Here is a 12,511-nt window from a genome sequence, read left to right on the forward strand (position 1 = left end):
TTCCTTCCTACTTTCCTCCATCTCCTCTCCCGTGTAACTATTTCCCAGGTCGTTGCTTTAAATAAGAATGTGTTCTCAGTCAACTTACCTGGTAAAATAAGGGTTGTACTATATATGAGTATGTTTTACTGTAGAGAATAATTTTACTGCCTGTTTCAGATAAACTGGGGTGGAAAATACTCAGTAGTACTAACCAAACATAATCCGTTTTGGAGGGGGACTTTGTCGTACAGATTGTTGCTGGCTTTCACTCCACCACCATTGCCGCCAGTGGGATAGATGCAGCTACATGTAGCTGATAAAATGAAAGTCCTGTGGGCAAAGAGTTGAACAATTTTGCAGGGATGGGGAGCATTCAAGCATAGAAGATGAAGATTCTGTAAAACTGCATTGTGCTGTTATGTAGGTAGATGACTAAATGTGACAAATGTATAATATCTCTTACCTGGGAAATGTTTTCTACGGTTTCAGGCACCCTAGTTAAAATGCAGTACGTTACAACCTTATTCTAAAATGGATTCATTATTTTTTTTTCTCAACCTACACACAATACCCCATAATGACAAAGCAAGAACAGGTCTTAGACATTTTTGCTAATTTATTCAAAATAAGAAACAGATATCTTATTTACATAAGTATTCAGAGTCTCTCCCATATTTCACCTAGATAGTTTGTATGTATTGATATGTAGGCAACATGTGCCTTTTAATACATTTTTTAAATTGATGTAGTTCTTGTCTATTAATTTTATGTATTATGTCATGTTTTGTGTGGACTTCGGGAAATGTAGTTGCTGCTTTTGCAACAGCTAATGGGGGATCCTAATAAAATAAAAATACCAAGATCCTTCGCTATCAGACTCGAAATTGAGCTCAGGTGCATCCTGTTTCCATTGATCATCCTTGAGATGTCTTGTTTGGAGTCCACCTGTGGTAAATTCAATTGATTGGACATTACTTGGAAAGGTACACACCTGTCTATATAAGGTCCCACAGTTGACAATGCATGTCGGAGCATAAACCAAGCCATGAGGGTCGAAGGAATTGTTCATAGAGCTCCGAGACAGGATTCTGTCGAGGCACAGATTTGGGGAAGGGTGCCAAAAAATGTCTGAAGCATTGAAGGTCCCCAAGAACGCAGTGGCCTCCATCATTCTTAAATGGATGAAGTTTGGAAGCGCCAAGACTCTTCCTAGAGCTGGCCGACCGGCCAAACTGAGCAATCGGCGGAGAAGGACCGTGGTCAGGGAGGTGACCAAGAACCTGATAGTCACTCTGACAGAGCTCCACAGTTCCTCTGTGGAGATGGGAGAACCTTCCAGAAGTTAAACCATTTCTGCAGCACTCCACCAACCAGGCCTTTATAGTAGAGTGGCCAGACGGAACCACTCCTCAGTAAAAGGCACATGACAGCCCGCTTGGAGTTTGCCAAAAGGCACCTGAAGGACTCTCAGACAATGAGAAACAGGATTCTCTGGTCTGATGAAACCAAGATTGAACTCTTTGGCCTGACTGTCAAGTGTCACGTCTGGAGGAAACCTGGCACCATCCCTATGGTGAATCATGGTGGTGGCAGCATTATGCTGTGGGGGTGTTTTTCAGTGGCAGGGACTAGGAGACTAGTCAGGATCAAGGGAAAGATGAATGGAGCAAAGTACAGAGAGCTCCTTGATGAAAACCTGCTCCAGAGCGCTCAGGACCTCAGACAGGGGTGAAGGTTCACATTCCAACAGGACAATGACCCTAAGCACAAAGCCAACACAACGCAGCAGTGACTTCGGGACAAGTCTGAATGTCCTTGAGTGGCCCAGCCAGTGCCCGGACTTGAACACGATCAAACATCTCTGGAGAGACCTGAAAATAGCTGTGCAGTGACGCTCCCCATCCAACCTGACCGAGCTTGAGAGGATTTGCATTGGGAGAAACTCCCCAAATACAGGTGTGCCAAGCTTGTGGCGTCACACCCAAGAAGACTCGAGGCTGTAATCACTGCCAAAGGTCCTTCAAAAAAGTACTGAGTAAAGGGTCTGAATACTTATGTAAATGTGATATTTCAGTTTTGTATTTTTAATACATTTGCAAAAATGCCTAAAAAACAATGTTTGCTTTGTCATTATGGGGTATTGTGTGTAGATTGATGGGGGGAAATAAACAATTTAATCCGTTTTTAGAATAAGGCTGTAATGTAACAATGTGGAAAAAGTCCAGGGGTCTGAATATTTTCTGAATGCACTGTATATATTTTGTCCTTGGTCAGCTATGGCTCGGGGAAACAGTTCTTCAGATCACGTTGATAAGATAGTCTCGTACTGAGCTCGTCCAGTTTATTCTCCAGTGCTTGAACGTTCGACAATAGAACGGAGGGTAGAGGCGGTTCATCCACTCACCGACGTAGTCTTGTCAGGTATCTTGCGGGCCGTCCTCTATAACAATACAGACCATACTAACATAATTATCTATGAGACGTCATATTATTGAAAGCTTTTAAGAAAGGATGAATCTGGTTCCCTTACAGTATATGGTGAAGGAGATGAGTAAGCCTGAGTGCATCGATTTCAAAGAGGAAAGACAGGAGGACACCATAAGCCTACAGAATGACTCAAGGATTAAAGGTGGGTGCTTATATTTGTCCTATTTCACACATGCACATGTGTGTGTTACTACGCATGTGTGAATTGAAAATGTGTTTTTTTTGCATATTCCACTCCCTGAAACACCCTCGGCAAGTGGGGTCAAGGCCATGGTCTGCCATTCAACGTCGACCGTGGAGTAATTAGGATTAAGTGCCTTGCTCAAGGGCAGATCGACAGATTTTTCACTTTGTCGGCTCAGGGAGAGTAAGTGCAATGCAGGCCTATAATAAAATGTAAAATGCCAGTCGTATGGAATGGATGATTTATGTATACTAAAAAATACCACCCCATCTTAGAATGATTTCTCCAAAAGTTAAGGAAAGGCAATTATCCACAATTTATTGTATTTCATCAATTATTTCCTCTCTATAGGCAGTGTTGAATCAGGTGCTGATGAAGACCACAGGGGTGTGATTGGACACACTCAGACCGACGGTCTCTTTGAGGACTATGATCCGCACATCAACGCAGACCAAGAGAGGGAAAACACGATCCAGAGGTTTCAGCATACGAACGTTGCACACCGCGTATGGAGGCAGGGATACTCAGGCTTGTGGACACCAAGAAGCACTGAAACAGATTCTGAGGATCCAACTTGCTCTTATTCTGAGGAAATTAGCCCCACTCATGTCAAAGCTCACACAAAGCAACAACAGACTTCCGTAGCTGAGGAAAGCAAGCTGTTCGCTGTTGAATCTCACAATGTGAAACCAGTGTCTGCAATGCTTGATTCTGAACCCTATGAAGAAAAATATAAATCTAGCAGTAATAATTTGCATCCGCAAAACAGCATCTCTTATGAGACTAGTGAAAACGTTGGAAATCTTGCTGGGAGGTGTTTCTCTAACAGTCAAGGAAATATTAGAGGGAACACAGCTAGGCCCAAGGTGGGCATAGTTCAACGCTATATGGCAGGACATAAAATGCAACATGGGGTTGGCAAGCGAGAAAAACGGTTTGTTTGTGGCTTCTGCAGAAAAAGTTTCACTTGTCCAAAGTATCTTCAGTCTCACCAGCGGGTTCACACGGGAGAAAAACCCTTCAGCTGCTCTCAGTGTGGGAAGAGGTTCGGCCAAGCTGTTTATCTGAAGAAACATCAGAACGTCCACACGGGAGAGAAACCATTTGTTTGCCCACTGTGTGGGAAGCAGTTTGCAGATGCAAGTAATCTCATCAGACACAAGAGTGTTCATACAGGAGAAAGACCCTTCATCTGAATACAGTCTGGGGAGAGGTTTGCTGCGAAGCACAACCTTATAATTCACAGAGAGAGACACACTTCAGGTTGCTCAAATGCTGGAGATTCTATTGTCACTGAGTATACCATGGACACAATTAGTCCGGAATAATTCAACTTAACAATTTGACTTAACACTTGTCTTTAGGCTATTTGTCATTTACAGTTGATGACTGGTCTTGTAAACCAAATTAATGGAAATAATAATTTTAAAAATTGTGTGTGCCTTCATTAAAGCAGCAATATGTAACTTTTTGAGCGACACAACCAAATTCACATAGAAACCGATTTGTCATTCTCATTGAAAGCAAGTAAGACATTGTAGATCTGTTCTATGTCCGCCATTTCTATGCTTCCTGTCCTTAAGTTTTTTACTTTCGGTTTTATACACCAGCGTCAACCAGCTGAAAATATATTTTTTGTTATTGAAAATATATTTCACATCGGTTTAGATGGTACAATAATTCTTTCCACTATGCATTGCTTGTTTTGTCACAATCTGAAATTAATCGAAATATTCTAGTTTTTGCAACCAGGAAATGACAGAGTGATTGCACCTTTTATTATTCATATTTCAAAAGTGCTGTAAGCAATATATGAAAGGTGCAATACAAAAAGCGATTGTTACAACTATTAGTAATATTTTTAAAAATTACTACATCTCTTTAGGAAAAACACTCGTCCAAGCCAATCACTCGAGTAAAATGATATCCCACAAAGGCTCACATATCACATTTTTGAACAATTTAAGAAATGCCACCACATTTCTGACTTTCCAGGCTCTCATCCAATAGGATGCAGAACCAGTGTCTCGTCAGCAACAGTTAATCACACCAAGCGGTTGGAATTTCTGACATTTTCAATATAAAAGTGGAAAGTGTCAATAACCTGTATTTATTCAGGATATGAAAATAAATTTTCTAAACATTAACAATGATTTATATTTGTTAATATTTAAGTAACATTGCATTAAAGTGGATTTTAAATTGTTTTCTAAGGTCAAATAAAGAATAACATTTCTGCATACAGCACATACAAATATTGCACTGTACAGGAAAAAATGTTGAAACCAGGGTCCAGTCTACTCAATAGTCCCGAGAATACAATATAGATGAGTTAACCAAATATGATAACCAAATATGATAGTCTGGACCCTGATTTTATGGACACACAATCGATTGTTTTCCCCACACATTGATACATTTGTACTGTATAATGTCCAGGCACCCCACATTAAGCTGTTTGATCACAGTAAAAGTCCAGCAACACTTGCTATGCTTTTGTTCAAACACATTTGTTTTGTATTCTAGGGACTCTAGTGAGAAGACTGGACCCTGGTTTCATGGACACACAATCAATAGTTCTCTGTACAGTGTAATATCAAATCAAATTTATATAGCCCTTCGTACATCAGCTGATATCTCAATGTGCTGTACAGAAACCCAGCCTAAAACCCAAACAGCAAGCAATGCAGGTGTAGAAGCACGGTGGCTAGGAAAAACTCCCTAGAAAGGCCGAAACCTAGAGAGGAACCAGGCTATGTGGGGTGGCCAGTCCTCTTCTGGCTGTGCCGGGTGGAGATTATAACAGAACCAAGATGTTCAAATGTTCATAAATGACCAGCATGGTCAAATAATAATAATAATCACAGGCAGAACAGTTGAAACTGGAGCAGCAGCACGGCCAGGTGGACTGGGGACAGCAAGGAGTCATCATGTCAGGTAGTCCTGAGGCATGGTCCTAGGGCTCAGGTCCTCCGAGAGAGAATTAGAGAGAGCATACTTAAATTCACACAGGACACCGGATAGGACAGGAGAGGTACTCCAGATATAACAAACTGACCCTAGCCCCCCGACACAAACTACTGCAGCATAAATACTGGAGGCTGAGACAGGAGGGGTCAGGAGGTACTGGCCCCATCCGATGACACCCCCGGACAGGGCCAAACAGGAAGGATATAACCCCACCCACTTTGCCAAAGCACAGCCCCCACACCACTAGAGGGATATCTTCAACCACCAACTTAACATCCTGAGAAAAGGCCGAATATAGCCCACAAAAATCTCTGCCACGGCGCGACCCAAGGGGGGGCGCCAACCCAGACAGGGAGATCACATCAGTGACTCAACCCACTCAAGTGACGCACCCCTCCCAGGGACGGTATGAAAGAGCCCTAGTAAGCCAGTGACTCAGCCCCTGTAATAGGGTTAGAGGCAGAGAATCCCAGTGGAAAGAGGGGAGCCGGCCAGGCAGAGACAGCAAGGGCGGTTCGTTGCTCCAGGGCCTTTCCGTTCACCTTCACACTCCTGGGCCAGACTACACTCAATCATGACCCACTGAAGAGTCTTCAGTAAAGACTTAAAGGTTGAGACCAAGTTTGCGTCTCTGACATGGGTAGGCAGACCATTCCATAAAAATGGAGCTCTATAGAGAAAGCCCTGCCTCCAGCTGTTTGCTTAGAAATTCTACGGACAATTAGGAGGCCTGCGTCTTGTGACAGGCCTGCGTCTTGTGACAACCTTGAAATCAGCCCTTGCCTTGACAGGAAGACAGTGTAGGGAGGCTAGCACTGGAGTAATAAGATACATTTTTTTGGTTCTAGTCTAATATTTGGACTTCCGGCGCCGACAGAGATGGCCGCCTCGCTTCGCGTTCCTAGGAAACTATGCAGTTTTTTGTTTTTTTACGTGTTATTTCTTACATTGGTACCCCAGGTCATCTTAGGTTTCATTACATACAGTCGAGAAGAACTACTGAATATAAGAGCAGCGTCAACTCACCATCAGTACGACCAAGAATATGACTTTCGCGAAGCGGATCCTGTGTTCTGCCTTTCACCCAGGACAACGGAATGGATCCCAGCCGGCGACCCAAAAAAACGACTTCGTAAAAGAGGGAAACGAAGCGGGCTTCTGGTCAGACTCCGGAGACAGGCACATCGCGCACCACTCCCTAGCATACTTCTCGCCAATGTCCAGTCTCTTGACAACAAGGTTGATGAAATCCGAGCAAGGGTAGCATTCCAGAGGGACATCAGAGACTGTAACGTTCTTTGCTTCACGGAAACATGGCTCACTGGAGAGACGCTATCGGAGTCGGTGCAGCCAGCTGGTTTCTCCACACATCGTGCCGACAGAAACAAACATCTTTCTGGTAAGAAGAGGGGCGGGGGCGTATGCTTTATGGTTAACGAGACGTGGTGTGGTCACAACAACATACAGGAACTCAAATCGTTCTGTTCACCTGATTTAGAATTCCTCACAATCAAATGTCGACCGCATTATCTACCAAGAGAATTCTCTTCGATTATAATCACAGCCGTATATATCCCCCCCAAGCAGACACATCGATGGCTCTGAACGAACTTTATTTAACTCTTTGCAAACTGGAAACCATTTATCCGGAGGCTGCATTCATTGTAGCTGGGGATTTTAACAAGGCTAATCTGAAAACAAGACTCCCTAAATTTTATCAGCATATCGATTGCGCAACCAGGGCTGGCAAAATCTTGGATCATTGCTATTCTAACTTCTGCGACGCATATAAGGCCCTACCCCGCTCTCCTTTCAGAAAAGCTGACCACGACTCCATTTTGTTGCTCCCTACATACAGACAGAAGCTAAAACAAGAAGCTCCCGCGCTGAGGTCTGTTCAACGCTGGTCCGACCAATCTGATTCCACACTCCAAGACTGCTTCCATCACGTGGACTGGGATATGTTTCGTATTGCGTCAAACAACAACATTGGCGAATACGCTGATTCGGTGAACGATTTCATTAGAATGTGCGTTGAAGATGTCGTTCCCTATCATCCAAAAGGCGAGGTCAGTACAGGTGCATCAAAGCTGGGACCGAGAGACTGAAAAACAGCTTCTATCTCAAGGCCATCAGACTGTTAAACAGCCACCACTAACATTGAGTGGCTGCTGCCAACACACTGACTCAACTCCAGCCACTTTAATAATGGGAATTGATGTAAAATATATCACTAGCCACTTTAAACAATGCTACTTAATATATTGTTTACATACCCTACATTATTAATCTCATATGTCTACGTATATACTGTACTCTATATCATCTACCGCATCTTTATGTAATACCTGTATCACTAGCCACTTTAAACTATGCCACTTTGTTTACATACTCATCTCAAATGTATATACTGTACTCGATACCATCTACTGCATCTTGCCTATGCCGCTCTGTACCATCACTCATTCATATATCTTTATGTACATATTCTTTATCCCTTTACACTTGTGTGTATAAGGTAGTAGTTTTGGAATTGTTAGTTAGATTACTCGTTGGTTATTACTGCATTGTCGGAACTAGAAGCACAAGCATTTCGCTACACTTGCATTAACATCTGCTAACCATGTGTATGTGACTAATACATTTGATTTGATTTGTACCGTATAGTATCCAGGCATCCCATTTCAAGCCTTTTGACCACAGTAAAATTCCAACAACACTTCCCTTTACCTATATTTTTGTTCACTCACCTTTTGTATTCTAGGGACTCTAGTGAGTAGACTGGACCCTGGTTTTATGGACACACATTCAATAATTTTTCCCTGTACAGTGCAATTTGTTTGTGCAATACAACAAAAATACAGTAAGACTTTGCTTAAACACTACATTTCAAAATGGCATCCTTGAACAATAGCACCAGTAAATTAACAGGATTTATATAATAAAAATGATTTATCTTTATTTTATATAAGGTTTTTTAACCAGTAGACTTATGTTCCTTACATTAATTACTTAAGCGCCAACCATTTCTTAATGAGCTGCAATTTATATTTTTCTTCTATAAAGTAGAAACTCTTTTTAGTTTAGATTTTTCCCCAATGTAGTTATAATTTTGTAACAATTTTAACTATGTACTATGCAAAGCTGCAAAAAAGATTGATTTTGTATCATGCACATAGCGTTTTACTGCAGACTTTTATATTGAAGGCCAAATCAGTAAACCGGAAGTCTTAATGTGGATAGATTAAGCTACAGGTTGCTGATATATCTGTAGAGTTGAAGAGTTGAACAATAAAAAAAAACATCCCACGTTATGTCGAGATCATGACTTATTTCTCTCATGAGCACTACATAACAAAAGTTGTTTTGTCGAGATACGAGATTTAAAAAAATTCAAAGTATAATCCATGAATTTGTTCGGATGCACGATCACATCATCAAGGAGTCCTGTGACTGCTTTGATCGAAATGCTGGGCATTTAAGCCCTGAACGATGCCGGACAGTCAGCGCTGTCTCCCAGACGTCATTCAGCCCCCAAGACCACTGCCTATCGCATGCAACGAACAATGCAGCTAACTTGGCTAGGCATGTGAGCTAGCTAGTTAGCTACATAGTGTTGTAAGCTAGCTTGTTATCTACAGTGGCTTGCGAAAGTATTCACCTCCCTTCACATTTTTCCTATTTTGAGGCCTTACAACCTGGAATTAAAATAGATTTTGGGGGGGTTTGTATCATTTCATTTACACAACATGCCTACCACTTTGAAGATGCAAAATATTTTTAGTTTAACAAACAATAAGACAAAAAAATACTTTAAACTTGAGCATGCATAACTATGCACCCCCCAAAGCCAATACTTCATAGAGCCAGCCACCTTTTGCAGCAATTACGTGCTTCTTCACCTGCATTGCTTGCTGTTTGGGGTTTTAGGCTGGGTTTCTGTACAGCACTTTGAGATATCAGCTGATGTACGAAGGGCTATATAAATACATTTGATTTGATTTGAATTACAGCTGCATGTCTCTATAAGCTTGGCACATCTAGCCATTGGGATTTTTGCCCATTCTTCAAGGCAAAACTGTTTCAGCTCCTTGAAGTCGGATGGGTTCCGCTGGTGTACAGCAATCTTTAAGTCATGCCACAGATTCTCAATTGGATTGAGGTCTGGGCTTTGACTTTTTTCTTTAAGCATTGGCTTTTTTTCTGACCACTCTTCCGTAAAGCCCAACTCTGTGGAGTGTACAGCAAAGTGGTCCTATGGACATTTACTCCAATTTCTGCTGTGGAGCTTTGCAGCTCCTTCAGGGTTATCTTTGCCTGGTCCGTGAATTTTGGTGGGCGGCCCTCTCTTGGCAGGTTCGTTGTGGTGCCATATTCTTTCATTTTTTAAATAATGGGTTTAATGGTGCTCCGTGGGATGTTCAAAGTTCCAGATATTTTTTATAACCCAACCCTGATCTGGACTTCGCCACAACTTTGTTCCCAACCTGTTTGGAGAGCTCCTTGGTCTTCATGGTGCCGCTTGCTTAGTGGTGTTGCAGACTCTGGGGCCTTTCAGAATATGTGTATATATACTGAGATCATATGACAGATCATGTGACACTTAGATTGCACACAGGTGGACTTTATTTAACTAATTATGTGACTTCTGAAGGTAATTGGTTGCACCAGATCTTATTTAGGGGATTCATAGCAAAGGGGGTGAATACATGTGCACGCACCACTTTTCTGTTTTTTATTTTTAAGAATATTTTGAAACAAGTCATTTTTTTCATTTCACTTCACCAATTTGGACTATTTTGTGTATGTCCATTACATGTAATCCAAATAAATGTCCATTTAAATTACAGATATAATATACAGTACCCGTCAAATGTTTGGACTCACCTACTCATTCAAGGGGTTTTCTTTATTGTTGCTATTTTCTACATTGTAGAATATTGGTGAGGACATCAAAACAATGAAATAACACATATGGAATCATGTAGTAACCAAAAAAGTGTTCAACAAATCTAATATATATTTTAGATTCTTCAAAGTAGCCACCCTTTGCCTTGATGACAGCTTTGCACACTCTTGGCATTCTTTCAACCAGTTTCACCTGGAATGCTTTTCCAACAGTCTTGAAGGAGTTCCTACATATGCTGAGCACATCCCAAACCATCTCAATTGGGTTGAGGTCGGGTGATTGTGGAGGCCAGGTCATCTGATGCAGCACCTCATCACTCTCCTTCTTGGTCAAATAGCCCTTACACAGCCTGGAGGTGTGTTGAATCATTGTCCTGTCGAAAAACAAATGATAGTCCCACAAAGCGCAAGCCAGTTGGTATGGCCTATTCCCTGCAGAGTGCTATGGTAGCCATGCTGGTTAAGTGTACCTTGAAATCTAAATAAATCACTGACAGTGTAACCAGCAAAGCACCCCCACACCTCCTCCTCCATGCTTCATGGTGGGAACCATACATGCGGAGATCATCCGTCCACCTACTCTGCGTCTCACAGACACGGCGGTTGGAACCAAAGATCTCAAATTTGGACTCATCAGACCAAAGGACAGATTTCCACTGGTCTAATGCCCATTGCTCATGTTTCTTGGCCCAAGCATGTCTCTAATTCTTAATGATGTCCTTTAGTAGTGGTTTCTTTGCAGCAATTCGACCATGAAGGCCTGATTCACGCAGTCTCCTCTGATCAGCTTATGTTGAGATGTGTCTGTTACTTGAACTGTTAAGCATGTATTTGGGCTGCAATTTCTGAGGCTGGTAACTCTAATGAACTTATCCTTTGCAGCAGAGGTAACTCTGGGTCTTCCTTTCCTGTGGCGGTCCTCTTGAGAGCCAGTTTCGTCATAGCACTTGATGGTTTTTGTGACTGCGCTTTTATTTATTTTTGATTTAACCTTTATTTAACTAGGTAAGTCCGTTAAGAATACATTCTTATTTACACTGACGGCCTACCAAAAGGCAAATAGCTTCCTACGGGGGCTGGGATTAAAAATACAAATAAATTAAATTATAATATAGGACAAAACACACAACATGACAAGAGAGACAACACTACATAAAGAGAGACCTAAGACAACAACATAACATAGCATGGCAGCAACACATGACACCACAGCATGGTAGCAACACAACATGACCACAACATGGCAGCAGCACAACATGGTTGCAGCACAAAACCGGGTACAAACATTATTGGGCACAGACAACAGCAAGAAGGTAGAGACAACAATACATCACGCAAAGCAGCCCCAACTGTTAGTAAGAGTGTCCATGATTGAGTCTTTGAGTGAAGAGATTGTTTGTTGCAGCTCGTTCCCGTCGCTAGCTGCAGCGAACTGAAAAGACGAGCGACCCAGGGATGTGTGTGCTTTGGGGACCTTTAACAGAATGTGACTGGCAGAATGGGTGTTGTATGTGGAGGATGAGGGCTGCAGTAGATATCTCAGAGAGGGGGGAGTGAGGCCTAAGAGGGTTTTATAAATAATCATCAACCAGTGGGTCTTGCGACGGGTATACAGAGATTACCAGTTTACAGAGTATAGAGTGCAGTGATGTTTCCTACAAGGAGCATTGGTGGCAAATCTGATGTCCGAATGGTAAAGCACATCTAGCCGCTCGAGAGCACCCTTACCTGCTGATCTATAAATTACGTCTCTGTAATCTAGCATGGGTAGGATGGTCATCTGAACCATCTGAACCAGGATTAGTTTGGCAGCTGGGGTGAAAGAGGAGCGATTACGATAGAGGAAACCAAGTGTAGATTTAACTTTAGCCTGCAGCTTTGATAGGTGCTGAGAGAAGGACAGTGTACTATCTAGCCATACTCCCAAGTACTTGTATGAGGTGACTACCTCAAGCTCTAAACCCTCAGAGGTTGTAACCA

Source organism: Oncorhynchus nerka, linkage group LG28 (genome assembly GCF_034236695.1).
Source record: "Oncorhynchus nerka isolate Pitt River linkage group LG28, Oner_Uvic_2.0, whole genome shotgun sequence".
In the NCBI taxonomy this organism is placed as follows: domain Eukaryota; kingdom Metazoa; phylum Chordata; class Actinopteri; order Salmoniformes; family Salmonidae; genus Oncorhynchus; species Oncorhynchus nerka.